Below are 17,510 nucleotides of genomic sequence, written 5' to 3'. Positions count from 1 at the left end.
TTCTGGTTCAATAGATAAATATGATAACATTAACTTTCTATATCTCCCAAAATCTGGCAAATAGAATAAACAAGGATGACAACATCCATAAAAGCGAAGCTCTGAAACGATATGACAGACGAAAATTAACTTTTGTTGAGTGTCAGAACTGAATATACAAAATATGAAAATATAAGGTTTGACAAAACTATACGTAAATTTGTTGCAAAACTTCTTAAATACAGAATTCTGTTTAAGGACATACTAACATTTATAATACTTGATTATAGAGATGCTTTGCTCATAATATTGTACCTTATTGTAATAGGAATCAGTAACAAAAAATCATATCAATCGGATGTTTTTATCATATAAAAAAAAGTTTTATTTAAAAAGTAAAAAATCTACATGTTTAAAATGGACGTACGGACATTCTGGTAACGGTTATAGAGTTGCTACGCTTTCTAAACCGTACCCAACTACTACAGGAATCATCATGCAAAGTTTGAAATCGATAGGACAATTCTAACATGCCTAAATTAACGAATAAAAGCTAACTATCTCGGACGTACGTACGGACGGACCGCCCCTAATTATAGAAAAGCTTCGCTTTTAAAAAGACAATAAGGTAGAACTAGCCATTGACAGAAATTAAATTTATCTTTACAGATATGAAACTAAATAAATGATAGATTAAATTATACTCTGATGAATAAATAGATTGACAGGTAGATGAAATGTCAGATAATTAATACAAATAAATGGATAAAAAAAGATAAATACACAAAAAGTTGGATATAAAAACAGATAGACACTTAAAGATGGATAGATAGATAGACAGATGTAGATAGATAGATAGACATAGATATGTAGAACTCCTTGATGTGTGCAAAACTATTTTCATCTCTAGATTGCATACTTATATATGCACTTACACACACACTGACACACACACACACACTCACACACACGTCACACACACAAACACTCACACACACACACACACACACACACACACACACACAAACACCTTCACTTCAAACCACATACAGAATGATCTTATATTTTAAAGCTTTTTTTACATGTATAAATATTAATTTGATGCTTATTTTCATAAATCTAAATTTAATAAGAAAGTTCTTGTCTTTAGAAAAAAGGAAGAATTTTTGTAGTTTTGGTTTACACTTAGAATCATATGAAGATATGCTTTACCTTAACCCAGTTTACTTAGACAGCATTCAAAATATAAGTACACAAAATACTTTTTGGGTGGGGTGGGGGTGAAGATTTGTATTTTAGAAAGAGGTGAAAAAGTTTTTAAGTCAAATGAAGTTACTCAATCGATTGGGTTCTACTTTTTGGTTAATGGTTAAATGAAAATCAATGAAAATCATGAATTATGTGCACCCCATTTGATCTATTCTTTTTATGAAGAAGTTTTCTCACAAATAGAAATATTATCTACATTATGTAAACAGCAAAGGTGGGTTCTTAAAAATTGAATGCAAAATTTAAAAAATTCCTAATTTTGATTTAGTAAAAATTTAAAGATTGGTTAAGATACATTACCATACTTGAATTAAAATATTGAATTATTTTTTCAAGAATCAATTTGGTCGTGCACCTACATCAAAGCTGACTGTACTTTTTTAAGAACTGGTGTGGAAATATGTAATATTATCTATCTAGTGGTTGTATAACCTTTATTATGGTATCATGGTTACATCAAATGTTACTTGCATACCTAATAGAATTATATTCCAGTAGAATGATAAATATTGAATCATAGGGTTGAATTCTTGATTAGATATTATTTATGACACACATAACAAATAAAAATAATAACAGTATTATAATACAGGTATTAAATATTCATATACAAACAATAAAATTGAATATAAATAAAAATTAAGGACAGATCAATCAAATAATAATGGTGTAATAAAATCTTGTTATTTTGAAATCATGTTTTCTTATAAAAAATGTGTAACTTACATCTCTTACTTTTTGGAATAATCAAAACACTATTTACTCCTTTTTTTCACTTTGATTTATAGTTATTGATTTCTCTTATTTCCCGTATCAAGGTTTTTAGACCTCCAACACCCACACCCGGTCCCCCCCCCCCCCTCTTCCCCGAAATAGGTCCGAAGAGTGGTTATCATAGACATATAGCAGTTTCTTAGATGAATTGTCCCATTCATAAGAGTTTACTTTTTCAGAGGATTGAATTTTTGATGTAAATAAATCTGTTTTCACTATTTTTGACATCATGTTTTCTTATAGTAGATTTGTACTATTCTTCATTACTTATTGTAAATATCTAAACTACAATTTATGTGTTCCGTTTGACTTAATTTTCAACTTTTACAGTATATTCCCTATTTCTCTATAGTTTCTAAAATAGCAAAAAGCCCTTTCCCCATCCCTAAATTAAAGATTTTTAGGAGCCACCCCCCCCCCCCCTTGTAGGGGTTTAAAAAGAAGGAAAAAAGTAGTTTTTAGGGAACAACGGAAAGTGTCTGAATACGTCTAAAAAGAAAGGATTAGAGGAAAAGTGGGAAAGGAAACCCCTTAAAAGGAGTTGGATAATAAGCATATTTTTATGACCTCACACATGACACTTTCCGCTGTCCCATTTCTTAGATGTTCAGTCCCTTTCTTTGGGGTTTATTCATTCTAATTATATTGTATCTTGTGGCATGGTTTATGAACATTTTTTTTTCTTGTGCATGTAGGTTTACAACAGGATGGTTAAATTAAAAAATCTGCAAAGACATTAAGGTTGCATTAGTAGTAAAAGATAGATAATTCTTTCTTTTCCAAGGGATACAGGGATAGTGCATTGGACAATAAATCAATCTTAAATGTGGTAAATTCTTCTCATTTTTAGCTTACAATTATAGGAGATAGTAAAGATTTATTAAGATAAATTGTCCCCTTCTCCCCTGATTTTTTTACATAAAATATTTTGCAAAATGACTTTGACAGAACATAATAGCATGGCAACTCTTTAGACAATGTTCATAGGTCTGTACATTTCTAGTTCAAAAAATCTTTTAAAAAGATGTATAGATTTATCAAAATATCTCAAATTCAATATATCATGAAGTCCAATTACTTTAGTTTACCCATATTTAAGTGAACTATACTGTAATTAAAGTTATTATTAAATCTAATGATATGATATGACCATAAATCATTAAATGTTATATAGTCAACATAGCACAATAATAAACATCTTTGGTTATCATATAATACAATTTTATTTTAAAAGATTTCAGGGATCAGAAGCCTCACGTAAGCCGCGCATAAGCCTCAGTTTGAAACCTGCTTGTGAGCAGGAAAAAAAATTTAAGAAAAAAGGATTGTCTGCTAAAGAGCCGTTTTATACATCCAGCTGAATTTTATAGTGATAAAATCACGATTTCACTGAGGCTTACACGCGGCTTACGTGAGGCTTCCGATCCCTGAAAGATTTCTCGATCCTGTTTATTTTATCAAATAGTAGTATCCATTGTTTTCCGTTAAAATCTCACCAAACCGATTGAGTTCTCCAGTTTTAGGGAATTTTAACATAGATCCCAGGATGGTTTTAGACTATTATATTAAGTGTTTAAAGTATTTGTCCCCTCTCTCTCCCTTCGAATTAAATACCCTAATAAAACTCTAGGGGTATTTTTGTTAAATATAATTTTTCGGCTTTGCTTTTAAAACAAATCTCATAACTAATCAGGGATTTTAAGGGATAAGCAATGTGCATCCCAAATTATGATCAACAAAAGTACCCCTTGTGAATATAAAACGACCAAGCTAATATTGCTTGATTCACTTCTACAAGAGACAAAATGAATTGAAAATGATTGCTAAAATCGAAATATATCTTCATGTCTTAGAATAGTGTAATTTTTTTAAAAATAGGTTGAAAAACATACTAACTTTAAAATATTTATGAATGTTGTAATCCTTGTTTGTTCTACTTAGATGATGAAACATTATGCACAAGAGAAAAAAAACTGAAGAAAGTTGTTTAATTATGCATCTACAAGAATATACATATGTATATATGTATAACAGAAACAAGGATGACAACATCCATAATAGTTATTTTTCGCATCGTATTATAGACAGCAATCCGCGGATATTAGAATGAAAAATTATGAGATTAAAACCAGTTTTGTTAGCTCCAAAGGGGCCTATTCCCGAGCTAACAAGACTAGTATTGTTTTTTTTAGGATTTTTTTAATATTCGTGGAAAATGTCTGTAGTACGATGCAATTCGTGATTTCAAGATCCGGTTCTGATCCAGCGGATGATAATCGGTTTCGAACCGATACTGGAAAATTGGTTCTGGACAAATTTGATCAAAAAAAGAGGACAAATGTACATTAAAAATTAAATTGAATTAATCTCAAAAGCTACTTCAGAACTATAATTTCTTTTTAGTTATTTTATCATACCTTTACAGAAGGGACTCTTAAACCGCCTTTTTAAATGTCTTAAATTAATAGGACAGTTTGTTCTTAATTACCTGAAAACATGTTTAAAATATGCTTATGAACCTCATAATGATTGGACTAGATTATACCATATTATTACAGTAATCTTAATTTATGGCCCTATTATCTATAATACAAAGTAGCTTGATGTCTGTCCGTCTGTCTGTCCGTCTGAAGCTTAAGATCTCAGTAACCGCTCAACCGATTAGGCTCTACTCTTCAGGGATTATACCTACTGGTCCTGTGATGGTTTTAAGCTATTTTCCTGGGGGGTGCGACACCCCCAACCCCCCCAAAAACTAAAAAAACCACCCCCCCAAAAAAATAATTTTTTTTTACATTTTTTGTAAAATCTCAGTAACTACTGAACAAATTGGGCTCTACTCTTCGGAGAATATACCTACTGGTCCTCTGGTGGTTTTAGGCTATTTTCTAGGAGGGTGGGACACCCCAACCCCCCTAAAAATAAAAAAATCCCTGTTTTCTAATTTTTTATTTTTTTTTTATTTTTGTAAACAAAAACCAGTAATTGGGTTGGGGGAACCCCACTGCACCATGGGGCGAAGCCCCCATGAACCCCCCCCCAAAAAAAAAAAAAAAAATTTCACCAAAAAATTTTTTTGGGCTTTTTGTAACTTTTAAAAATTGACATCTTTAAAAAGTTGTTGCAATTATAGGTATTAAATAAAATTTACAGAGGAGAGTTTTCAATTTTTGTGTATATGTGGTCCAATCAGTGGGACTATCAGAGCTTGCGCCGCATACAGGGTACTCGCTTATGCTCACCCCGTACGAGATATACGGTGAACAACCTGGGTTTAAATTTTACGAATTGAAATTTTTGTGCATACGGCGCACAACCTGGGTTTAATTTTACCAAAGAGTAATTCGGCAAAGAATAACTTTTTTGAAAATATAACTATAAAATTATTCTGGAGGGTTGACTTTCCATTACCTCATGGGGCGAAGCCCCTAGAGGCTAGGGGCGAAGCCACTAGTGTCTTAATAAAAGGCTATAGCTTCTAGTTCTGTGTTTATTACACTAGTCTCCAAAGTTTTACAATAACGTTTTTCTTATTCGTTGGATTAACAACGTTGAGTACTTTTACTGTATTTTGATTGGTATGTGTGTCATCAATGGGGATGTGTATCAATTTATCGGCAATTGTCTTATCCCCCTAAGTTCCTGTGTAATACGCCTACACTGACAGACAATTATAGAGTAGCTGCGCTATTATTAGAAATAATGAATACAGAGAGAGGGAGAGAGAGAGAATGAGAGAGGGAGGGAGAGAGAAAGAGACGTGCACAGGAAATGTAGATAAACACTGACTTTAAACAAAAAATAAAGAAAACATTTATCGTTCTTTTCTTTCTATTATTCCCCCCTCCCCCTTCGACCATTCCACTTTCACTCCTTCTTTTTTTCACTACTGTTGAAATTTTCAGGAAATTTTACAACAATAATTTTTTTTCCATGACTAGCGCAGCAACAACAACTGTCATGAAAATAACAGATATATATTTATATAGTATTGAATATAGCCTAAAACCTACAAAGGGTTAAAAACTTTACTGAATAAAAAATATTTTTAAAATAAACAAAAAGATATTTTGGATGATTGGATTGTAAAAAGTAAAAGTATCTAATCCCTTTTGAATCCGTCCAAGCCGTCTAGTGACAAAGCCTCTAAGAAATAATAATTAAAATTTCCATGATAATTCATTTTATTCCACTGTGGTCCTCCTTTGGGCTCCCGGAGTACAAATTAATTACATGCTCAATTAATTCTTGCTGCGAGTGCTTCAGGGGATGCCTAGCCTAGAGTGTCCATACATTTCCGCCAGCTATGAGTATGTAAGTACTAAGGACGTCTTTACGAACTTTTAGGGAGTGGGAGGTGGTGAAAAACCTTCGAAAATTTGTCGCTTAGAAACAAATCTACCTAAAAACATTTTAAAAGTGTAAGATTTCGAAGATTTTTTTTCAAAATAGGTGAATTTTTTACATTTATATATTATACTATGTGGACACTGTATATGCCTGAGAGTAAGTATGTTTGCTTGTTTGGGTGTACTTCAATAAATGGAAAATATACATGAGAGAGAGAGACAGAGACAGAGAGAGAAGGAGATAAAAAAGAGAGAGTGAAAGATGATAGCAAGACCGAAAAGAAGAGATAAAAAGGAATTGTTTTGTAAGCTTCAAAGAAAGTTTTTATTACGCGTCCAGCGAATAAATAAAACTGTTATTTCATTACGAAAATTTACTATTAGTGATGCATTTATAAAACTCCGTATTTAAAGTTATATTAGTTTGAAAATTTAATGAAATTTTGCTGCAAGAAAAGTTTCTCTGTACATATGAGAAGCTACATTGTAAAGGAGAACCTTATGGGTTCAGAGGTACGCACGCACACACACACACACACATAGATAGACATCATGTTACTTTTATATAAGGATTATGAATATATATGTAAATATATATTGAATGGTAAAATGTGTCAAATGTTTTGCTAAGTTCAAAGTGATAATAAATTACCAATGCACTTACACTTAGAATATTTGACAGGGATAGGGATGGGGAATAAAAAAATCTAAGCAAAATCATACAAAAGTTAAAAATCACATATTTTAAATGTACGAACGGACTTACTGGTAACGATTATGGAGTTGCTACGCTTCCTAAATCTTACATTATTGTTATAGGAATCATCACACATAATTTGAAATCGATTGGACGATTCTAGTTTATCAAAACTAGCGAAAAGAGTTAACTATTGCGGACAGACCAACCCTAATTATAGAAAAGCGTCGCTTTTAAAAAGATATCTATTTATATTAGTTGCTAAAAAAGCCTTTATATCGAAGCAATACATAAAGGGGGGTGGTTAATGCAACCATCTTGTAATTAATGTATAAATGGCACTTAGAATTCGATTTTCGATCTGAAATTTTGCATGAGTAATCCTTGGCAACAACTACCGGCTAGAACCGTTTGAAAACGTTTCAGAGCGGGAATGAATATTATGCGAAGATAGGTTTCGTGATGGATTTGCCTTCAAAATAGCCAAAAAAAATGGCTAAACGGCTGAGCCGCCAGCCGTTAGTCGTTACTTTTCAAACTTTTTCTTCGATTTAGGGAAAATAGACCTACCAAGGATTACTCATGCAAAATTTCAGATCGAAATTCAAATTCTAAGTGCCATTTATACATTGATTACGAGATGGTTTCATTAACCCCCCCCCCTTTATTGTTTTAATGTTTTACTTCTGCAATTGCTGACATTCTATAATTGATAATGTTTGTTTGTTCAAATATCTAATTTGGTAAGCTTCGCTTTTGTGCATGTTTAAATGTTGTCATCCTAGTTTAAATTTAGTTTTATGTAATACATGTCAAGATCCGAGATATTGAGTTTTTGCACCTTGAAGAAATTTGCTATGCATTCAATTCAATTCAATCCCATTTCAATTTCTAAATTATTTAACCAATTTCAATAATTGCTTCCCTTTGAAGGTTCGGATAATTTATAAATTAGATGATTATGCCTGCGAATTAATGTGAATTTAACTAAGTTTAATAATATAACAAATGTATTTTAAACATATTTTTCAAGAAAATTTAGCCCTGAACAAAAAATCCACTGAATTGTATGTCAATAACATGCATCTACATTAATCGATATATATATAATACGTGTATATTATGACAGGGAAAATTTTGTCTTCAATTCAGTTTGCTACTATAGTGTTTATTTATTGGTCAGTAAAAGGGAGTTGATATGTAAAGGGGATGGATGAGGGGATCGTTATTCTGGTACTACCTTTTTTACCTACGAAATTATGGTGAAATATTTAAATTTCTGTATCTAACAGATAATTATATTTCTTATAATTGTAGTAAAAGGCAAAAGATAGTTAAAGATCTCAATAATCCCAGTATTTTCTGCGATCTTATTTGACAGTACTACACAAACTCACACTCATCCGAATGCTTTATAATTGTGTACATATCAAATAAGAAAAAAGCAATAAAGAAATACTAATAATTTCCCCCTACATATTTGACCAGTACTTATACAATTAAGAATAAGTATGCTTTATCCAGAGATTCATTAAACATGTAGAATAGACATTGTGCAATATTATTTCTCATGTGTTCAATGAGTATATCCTTGTGTGACTGCCTGATGAGGTTCTTCTGTATATATGTCATCATATGCAGGTGTTCATCTATTTAAGTGGAGGTTGGTTTAACCCCTTATTGGCTATTTATAAACTGGACCCTCCCTTACCCCAACCCCCTTAAAAGCAAAACTTACAGCTCAAATTACAACACAAAAATCATATATGGATAACTGGACAAAGTGAGTTATAGAGTAGATGTTTAGTAGTAATAAAAAAGAGAGAATGAAAAAGAAAGAGAAGATAGGAAGAAGAATCACAAAATCTTTTTAAACAGAATCATTATAAATAAAATCATGAATCTTTCTTAAATAGCAGCCAAGAAATTTAAATGGATACCCATAGTGTATATTAGAGGGTCCTACGACAAACGCAGGAGTCCCAAACGTCGGAGTGGACAAACGCAGGAATGGACACTTAACCTAACCTATTTTAGACCATCTTATATGTTTTTAAAATGCCTAACCCCTGCGGAGGGCTTATTTGTACATTCATATCTTAACCTAACCTAATCTATATAGAAATACTTCATTAAATTAATGTTGTAACACTCCTGCGTTTGTCCACTCCTACGTTTGGGACTCCTACGTTTGTACTGGAACCTATTCGAGTTGCTTCCCTACATTAAATGATTGCAATGACGTAGTTATGTTCACTCTCTATGCAATTACTCTATGTCATTTGTGAAGGTAATGCAAATGGTACTAATCAATTTATCGGTGCTTCTGTATCCCACAAACCAGCAAAAAAACTTTTACAATTATTTATTGACATTATGCCGATGAATAGAATAGGAGAATAGCTGATATTTGCTGACTTTTTATCAATTTCTCTTTGGTTGTTATATCCCCTAACAGTATAGCTTCGAAACCGATTAGTATCTGTTGGATTAGAACCGGTTCTCAGTTATACAGAAAAATCATGTATAGCATCGAATTACAGATATTTTCCACGAATATAAATTAAAATCATATTATTAGTAGCAGTTTTCGGTATTATCCTCTTAGAAATTTTTTTCAATATTGAAAATTTGAGTACCCCCCCCCCCCCCCCGACAGCGAACTATGATCTCTGGCCGCAGCGCTCGGCTCCCTAGCCTGCCTAGCCGCAGCGCTCGGCCCCCTTGCCTGTCTAGCCGCAGCGCTCGGCCCCCTTGCCTGTCTAGCCGCAGCGCTCGGCCCCCTTGCCTGCCTAGCCGCAGCGCTCGGCTCCCTAGCCTAAAACCTAACCTAACCTAAAATAGTTGTTCGTCGGTAGTCGGGGGGGGGGGGGGAGGTACAAAATTAAAAAAAGTTGAAAAAAAATTTCTAAGAGGATAACGCCCAGTTTTCTTAGTCCGGGCCTTGGGGCTTACAAAACTGGTTTTAATCTAATTATTTTTATTTTAATATCCATGAAAAGCTGTCTATAATATAATGCGATAAATAACTATTCCCAACTTTTGCTTAAAAATATATTTGTTGGATTTGGGGGAATTTTTCTGATATAACCTTCTATGTGCTCGTTTATAACCTACATGTCATTTCATACAAAGTAACTTTAATACATATTAGCTATAATTCTCAAGGCAAAATTTTTTATAAGGTTAATGAAATATATTTCTAAATAAAATTTTAGTGAAGTGAACTACTTTTTCTCTACATTGAATTTTATTGGTCCTATCTAAGTTTAAAATTCATTCTTATTCAATATATTGTTAGTATTAGATTACTCCGCTACTTACAATTACGATTGTCCTTGTTGACTAGAACATAAATCTATTTTCTAGTATGGTTCTGAATCCGATTATATTCCGCTGGATCAAAACCGGATACGTGCCATACTATAAAATCATGTTTCATATTGTTTAAAGAGAAATTTCCACAAAAATTGACATTTTTTCTCCAAGCCTTCGGCACTCTAGGGCCTCCAAAACTGGAATTTTCATTTGAATTTCCACAGAAAACTTTCTATAAATGGATGCAAGCCTTTGATTTTTAAATTTCTTTTTATATTTTAGCTAATACAATTCCTATTAGTAGAAAGTAGACCTATTTTTTAGATTTTCATTATTATTTTTAGTATTGTATGAACACCAGAAACCAGAGAAAATATAATTAATATTACGAGCAATTACTTTTAATGCAATTAATTATTATAAGAGATGTGTGCTTTTTATGTTGGGTGCACCTACTCTAGAATTAATTATTATAAGAGATGTGTGCTTTTTATGTTGGGTGCGGCTACTCTAGAATTAATTATTATAAGAGATGTGTGCTTTTTATGTTGGGTGCAGCTACTCTAGAATTAATTATAATAAGAGATGTGTGCTTTTTATGTTGGGTGCAGCTACTCTAGAATTAATTATTATAAGAGATGTGTGCTTTTTATGTTGGGTGCAGCTACTCTAGAATTAATTATAATAAGAGATGTGTGCTTTTTATGTTGGGTGCAGCTACTCTAGAATTAATTATAATAAGAGATGTGTGCTTTTTATGTTGGGTGCAGCTACTCTAGAATTAATTATTATAAGAGATGTGTGCTTTTTATGTTGGTGCAGCTACTCTAGAATTAATTATTATAAGAGATGTGTGCTTTTTATGTTGGGTGCAGCTACTCTAGAATTAATTATTATAAGAGATGTGTGCTTTTTATGTTGGTGCAGCTACTCTAGAATTAATTATTATAAGAGATGTGTGCTTTTTATGTTGGGTGCAGCTACTCTAGAATTAATTATTATAAGAGATGTGTGCTTTTTATGTTGGGTGCAGCTACTCTAGAATTAATTATTATAAGAGCTGTGTGCTTTTTATGTTGGGTGCAGCTACTCTAAAATTAATCATATTCAATTATAATAATTATACAAGAAGCTGCGCCACTAGCTGCTTGTGGTTCTGTATTCGAAAGGGCATGAAAATAGTCTAAACCCCTTTGACAAATAAGTCTTAAGCAAATACCGTTATATAAAGCTTCTCCAATTGGTTCGGTGGTTAGTGATATCTTAATGGACATTTTTTTAACCGGTTCTGAGTCATAGGATTCTAAAACTTTTTTTTGTGAACATGGAGGAATTTTTCTAAACTTATTTCCATTGAAATATCTTATACCCCTAGCTGTATAGATTTGCATCTGCACTGTAGAAATATATAGAATAGTTAGTCATCGCATCGTATTATAGACAGTTTTTCGTGGATTTAAAAAAAAAACTCGATGATTAAAACCTGTTTTGATTACAACAAACTGGAATAAATTTCATGCTTTTTACTTTATAATTCGCAAAAAAAATTCTGTAATACGATTCTATGCATGATTTTCAGTATTACTGAGAACCAGTTCTAATCCAGCGGATATTAATGGGTTTCAAAGCCATACTGGAAAAAGCTTTTTTTTATTTCATAATTTGAAATGTTTAAAAAAATTTGGTTTGTTATATCAAGCAATAATATAAAGATTAAGTTTTTTATTATACCTTTTTTTTGTTAGAAATCTATTCTGATTCTATTTTCCTGTTTTGTATCCTGTAGCAGAAACAATTAAAGTTTCCACAAACAAATAAACAAACACAGTTGAGCGTTGAAAATATTTCATAAAACTTATAAAGAATAAATTTCAAAACCAGCAAGTAGTACTTAAATGTTCATTTTAAATCTCTAATCTATAATACAAAGTAGAACGATGTTTGTTTGTTTGTTTGTCTGTCTGTTTGTAGCGAAGGATCTCGCTAACCGCTGAACCGATCGGGTTCTCCTTTACAGGGTAGCTTCTCATAGGTCCCGGGAAGGTTAATAAATATTTTCTTGGGGGGTGGGACACCCCACCCCAAAAAAAATTTTTTTTTTATTTTTCTTTTAAATCTAAACTACAAAAAATTGGTTTGATTAAACCTCTTGGGACAAAGCCCCTAGAGGCTAGGGGCGAAGCCGCTAGTTCTTTAAAAAGTAATAGCATCTCTGTTTGTGTGTGTACCAAAGGATCTCTTCTATAGGTCCTAGGTAGGTTTATCACTATTTTGGGGGAGGGTAATACCATCCTTGCAAGAGAAATCGCCCCTAGAAAAAAAGTCCCTATGACAACAAATTTTTTAAAAAAGGGGGGTCGACTCCCTTCCCCCCCCCTCAAAGCCTCTTAGAGGCGTCTAGGGGCGTAGCAACTAATTATTGATAATATAACAATTAAAAATCAGTGATATACAAAAGATTGTCTGTCTAAGAATTTGTACCTTAGATATTTCTTTACAATAGTTTCAATACCTAGAATTTGTTTCATTCCCTTAACTCATGTGTATCTGTATTTGTTGCAAGATCAAAATTGAACTTGCAATTTAAACTTTGAAAACTAAACACTAAACTAAATATTCAGGGATCTAAAGGGATAAGACAATGAGCGATAAATTAATGTAACGTTTGAAAACTCTACCTAACGAATCAACCAATCAATATTCACTAAGTCCCCAAAGTGTTTAAGCCAACGAAAAAGAAAACGTCAGTATATAATTTTTGGGACTAGTGTAATAAACAGCCCAATGTCCCCTCTCTCTCTCTCTTTCTGCTAAACATTAGAACCTAGATCACAAACATATCTATGTATACTTTGTACTTTTACAAATGGATTCGTCCCTAGCCTCTATAGGATTTGGTTTAAGAAGATTTAAGGATAACCCCCTTAATTTAAATAATCAGCATATAAAATAAATATTTTGGTTTTTGGTTAAGTTCTATTTAAAGATTATAAATAATACTCTTAATATATCTTTTACTACTTTCTACACATCAACAAAAGGCTTCGAATTCGTTTATTTTCACCTGGATTAGAACCGGTTCTAGGCCATGCCTCGGTGCAAACAAAATTGTTATTAATCTTATAATTTTTTATTTTACAAACTGTGGAAATCTGTCTATAATACTTTTGATATATAACAATCACCATATCTGCTCTGTAGTTTTATCTTCAAAAAACATTTTATTAACAAACAAACAATCTAAAAGTCCATAGAAATTTAAATTGTCCACTCATCTATTTATGTTCTTGTTTACATTTCTGAATACCAAACACTCAGAGGAAAGGAAATAGGCTTCCCCCACAACGTGCCTGTTGATCACTGTAACCCCAGTACCAAAATAACCTTTTACAAACTTGACCTAAAGAAATAAATAAAAAAAAAGAATAGTTATTTCTTTCATTGTTTTATAAACCGCTTTCCGCGGATATAGAATGTACAATTATAAGATTAAAACTAGTTTTTTAGCCCCGAGGTGCCGAAGGCACGGGCTAAAAAACTGCTTTTAATCTTATAATTGTACATTTCTATATTCGTAGAAAGCTGGATATAATACGATGCTAGACATAGTTTTTTCGTATGGATGAGAACCGGTTCCTATCCACTGGATTTGAATGAATACGAGAATAGTTATTTCTCGTATCGTATTATAAACGGCTTTCCGTGGATATAGAATGTACAATTATAAGATTAAAACTAGTTTTTTTGCCCCGTGGTGCCGAAGGCACCGGCTAAAAAAACTAGTTTTAATCTTATAATTGTACATTTCTATATTCGTAGAAAATTGGATATAATACGATGCTAGACATAGTTTTTTCGTATGGATGAGAACCGGTTCCTATCCACCGTATTCGAATGAATACGAGAAAATCTATTTCACCCATCTCCAAACTTAATTTTATTTTCAATTTTGTTTCAAAGTAAAGGGAAGGGAGGGGGGTGTTCGGTGGTAAACAACAAACTTAGAGATAAAAAGCCAAAATATTTTGAAAAGATTTTTTCTTAACAGTTATTTCATACAATATAAAAATGTAGCTTATTTTCTGAACTAGCAATCTAAATTATCTCCAATGTTTCTAAGATATAAAAGATACAACTGAATTTAAATTGCTTTTTATTGCCATCAATTTATTTTCTTGTCTTGGGACAAAATGTCCAAATAGTCCGGCCAAGGACAGTTTGTTTCTTTGTCCATCTATTTATTTTTTTCATTCGTCTTAAATCAAATCGTATTTTAGACAGCTTTCAGCGGAAGTTAAAATGAAAAATTATAAGATTAAAACCAGTTTTGTTAGCCCCAAGGGGCCAAAGCAATAACTAACAAAACGGGAACTAAATGTTTTATTTTTATTTTAATATTTGTGGAAAATAGTCTGTAATACAATGTTATACATGATTTTTTAGTATGGCTGAGGACCAGTTCTAATCTAACGGATATTAATCGGTTTCGATGCCATACTGGAAATATTTATCACCCATTTTATTTATGAAAATACCTTTGGTAAAATATTGTTGGTATGGTGAAAGTATTGGTTTATCTGCAATGCAATTTCAAGGATTCATTCCTCAACATATATATACAAGTATGTCTTCTATAGTCTCAAGGCCGTCAGCATATATTTGCAGATATGCATCAGTGGCCATAGGATAAAGTGTAACGCTTTCTCGGGTAGTTGTTTATAATAATAGATAAACCCTATCTCGTCATACTAAAGATATAGTTATTTGGTTTATTAAATAGGGAATACCTTGGCCATAAAAAGTAATAACTTTACATATTCGATTAATTCTATATGTTTTTATTTTTGATGTAATAAGTCCAATATTCTAATTTACTAATCCTGAGCAAAGTCTAATATTAAGAAGTTAGGCATTTTTTAGCCAACATAAAAAAGATTTTTAGAAATTTAAATGATGCAAATGTGGTAATACGACAACCAGACGGACAGGCAGTTTACAGAGTTGCTACGCTGTGACTTATCATAACAAACCCACTGCACTAATCTTATTATATCACCATCTATCTCATGACCGATGTTGACCCCGCTATCTAGCGGTCAAACTGGCCTGCCTAAATGTGGGGAGGGGCTCAAACATGCAACTATCACGCGCCCCTCACGAGCTTATATAACCGGGAGGCGCTGCCTCCCCTTTTACCACCGCTGCCCCCACAGCCTGTCTACCGCCGGGAGCTAAGCCCTAGCGTCCCACACCCCCTTCAAACCTAACCATTGTTATAATCTGTTGTATATATATAGTAATCATTGCTTGTAAATATTATTCAGTTAAATATATAATTTCTGTATGACTAAATCCTGCTAGTTTGTTTTGGTAGAATAATTCAAGGCTAGGGCTCGTTGAACTCGAACTCGTTACCCTGTGGGCCGAGAACGCTCGGCTTACTAGAACTTGGTGTCAGCGTGTTTCAATCGAGCCTTACAGAAACTAGCCTATTCTACCTCTGATTGGACCCTTTGGCAAGTAAGGGGACAATCAGCCGCCAACTGAGAAGCCAACTGACCCGCGAGACGGCCTTTTTAGGTCGAATTTCCATCATTTTGAACGCAATATGTGGGCCTCTGGCCTACGGCAAGCAGATTTAGCCTGCTAAAAGCGCCAGTTAAGACGCTTTTTCCGTGCCGTGTAGGAGTAGCGCTAGGTGCGCAGCCACGGTAATCGGATAATTTAGCTCAGACGGCTACAGAACTGAGTCTAAATTGGCAAGTGTAGCTGGGACAAGCCCCAGGACACCCAGGCCAAACCTACGAGACAGACAGCTGGGTGCTGGTCTCCTTGAGAAGGCAATGTGTGGCTGCGAAGCTTCAGCACACAAGTAAGCCCTACCACTGCGACGGATAGCAGATTTTGAGCCACAGGCACGGCAGGACGGGACATTCCCTGCCGCTGTCTTCCAGGATTCGAACCCGAGGCGCTGTAGGACGGGCCATTCCCTGCTGCCATTTTCGGGATTCGAACCAGCGGCGCTGTAGGACGGGTCATTCCCTACCGCCGTCACCCCTCTGAACCTTGCAGGACGGACATTCCCTGCTGCCAGTGCTTCCAGAATCACACCTAGAGCTCCTAGTGATAACAACACATAAGTGTGTATAAATGTCAACCAAGTGATAAAAATAAATATAAAATTGTTGACCCAGTGATAATTAATAAGCTCTAGTGATTCGAAGCTACAGTCTAAGCCACCATGGTAAGCGATACCACCATAGCTGCGGTTCGGCCACCACCGAAGTTTCTGCCAACCCCAGCCGAACGGGAGGCCCCCTTGTCTCAAGGGCAGGACCTCCACTTCCCCTGCCATATCAGGGTGAGGTTTCCTACTCCTGACCCTGCCCAGCATGTACAGGTTGATGCCATGATCGATTCTGGCAACCGTGTACCAGGGTCTGCTGTAATTTCTGAACACCTCATGCACGCAATGGGCGTGCAACGCATGTTGATTCCGGACAACACCCAAATCCTGACTGCTAACGAGGAAGGCCAACCCCTCCAGGTAATAGGAAAATTGAAAGAATTATATATGGCAGTCTCACACACTCTCATACTCCATCTTTACCACGTGACTGTGGTCCGGAACCTCTCACACCCTCTGAACCTAGGAGGGTATTTTCTCAAGGAGTTTGGAACTAGGCTCTGTTTCGACATGCAACCACCTTGCTTGTGGGTGCGTGGGGAGTTTATCCCACTCCGTGGCGTCCCCATTGACCGGGAGACAGCCGAGAGAGAGTTGAGTTATGAGGGGCCTCTGCCAGGCCCGCTGCCAGAGCAGCCGCGTGTGGTCGAGAAAGGCACGCACTGGGTGGATGCTGCGCTCAACGCCCATAGGGGGACCAACCTGCTAGCCATGGGGTTGCCCCCAGTGCCCAAGGTGCCGCGGGAGAACCTGCCAACAACGTTCCCTGAGATTGCCAGCCCTCCAGAACCAATCTTCTCCGCCGACACCTTTATCAACGGCCAGCCTTGTCCACCTGGCCCCCTCTACCTGGGACCTCCAGCCAGTCCACCAGCCAAGCCCGAGTCCAGACCCGTCAAGTCGCGGTCTGATGTACCCGGAGCCACACTCAACTCCC

At 34.6% G+C, this 17,510-nt stretch overlaps 1 protein-coding gene across 1 annotated transcript in view; it reads left to right on the top strand.

Moving 5' to 3' along the window:
• Positions 1–3,784: 3,784 nt before the first annotated feature.
• Positions 3,785–17,510, top strand: part of LOC145314675 (signal transducer and activator of transcription 5B-like) — a 160,437-nt gene continuing 146,711 nt past the window's right edge. Inside the window, exon 1 of the mRNA XM_080154688.1 lies at positions 3,785–3,825. The gene's annotated coding sequence lies outside the window, so the exon portion shown is untranslated. The remainder of the gene's footprint in view (positions 3,826–17,510) is intronic.

The sequence above is a fragment of the Acartia tonsa genome, chromosome 3 (assembly GCF_053477335.1).
Source record: "Acartia tonsa isolate MP-2025a chromosome 3, ASM5347733v1, whole genome shotgun sequence".
In the NCBI taxonomy this organism is placed as follows: domain Eukaryota; kingdom Metazoa; phylum Arthropoda; class Copepoda; order Calanoida; family Acartiidae; genus Acartia; species Acartia tonsa.
This window is presented reverse-complemented; position numbering and strand designations above follow the sequence as displayed.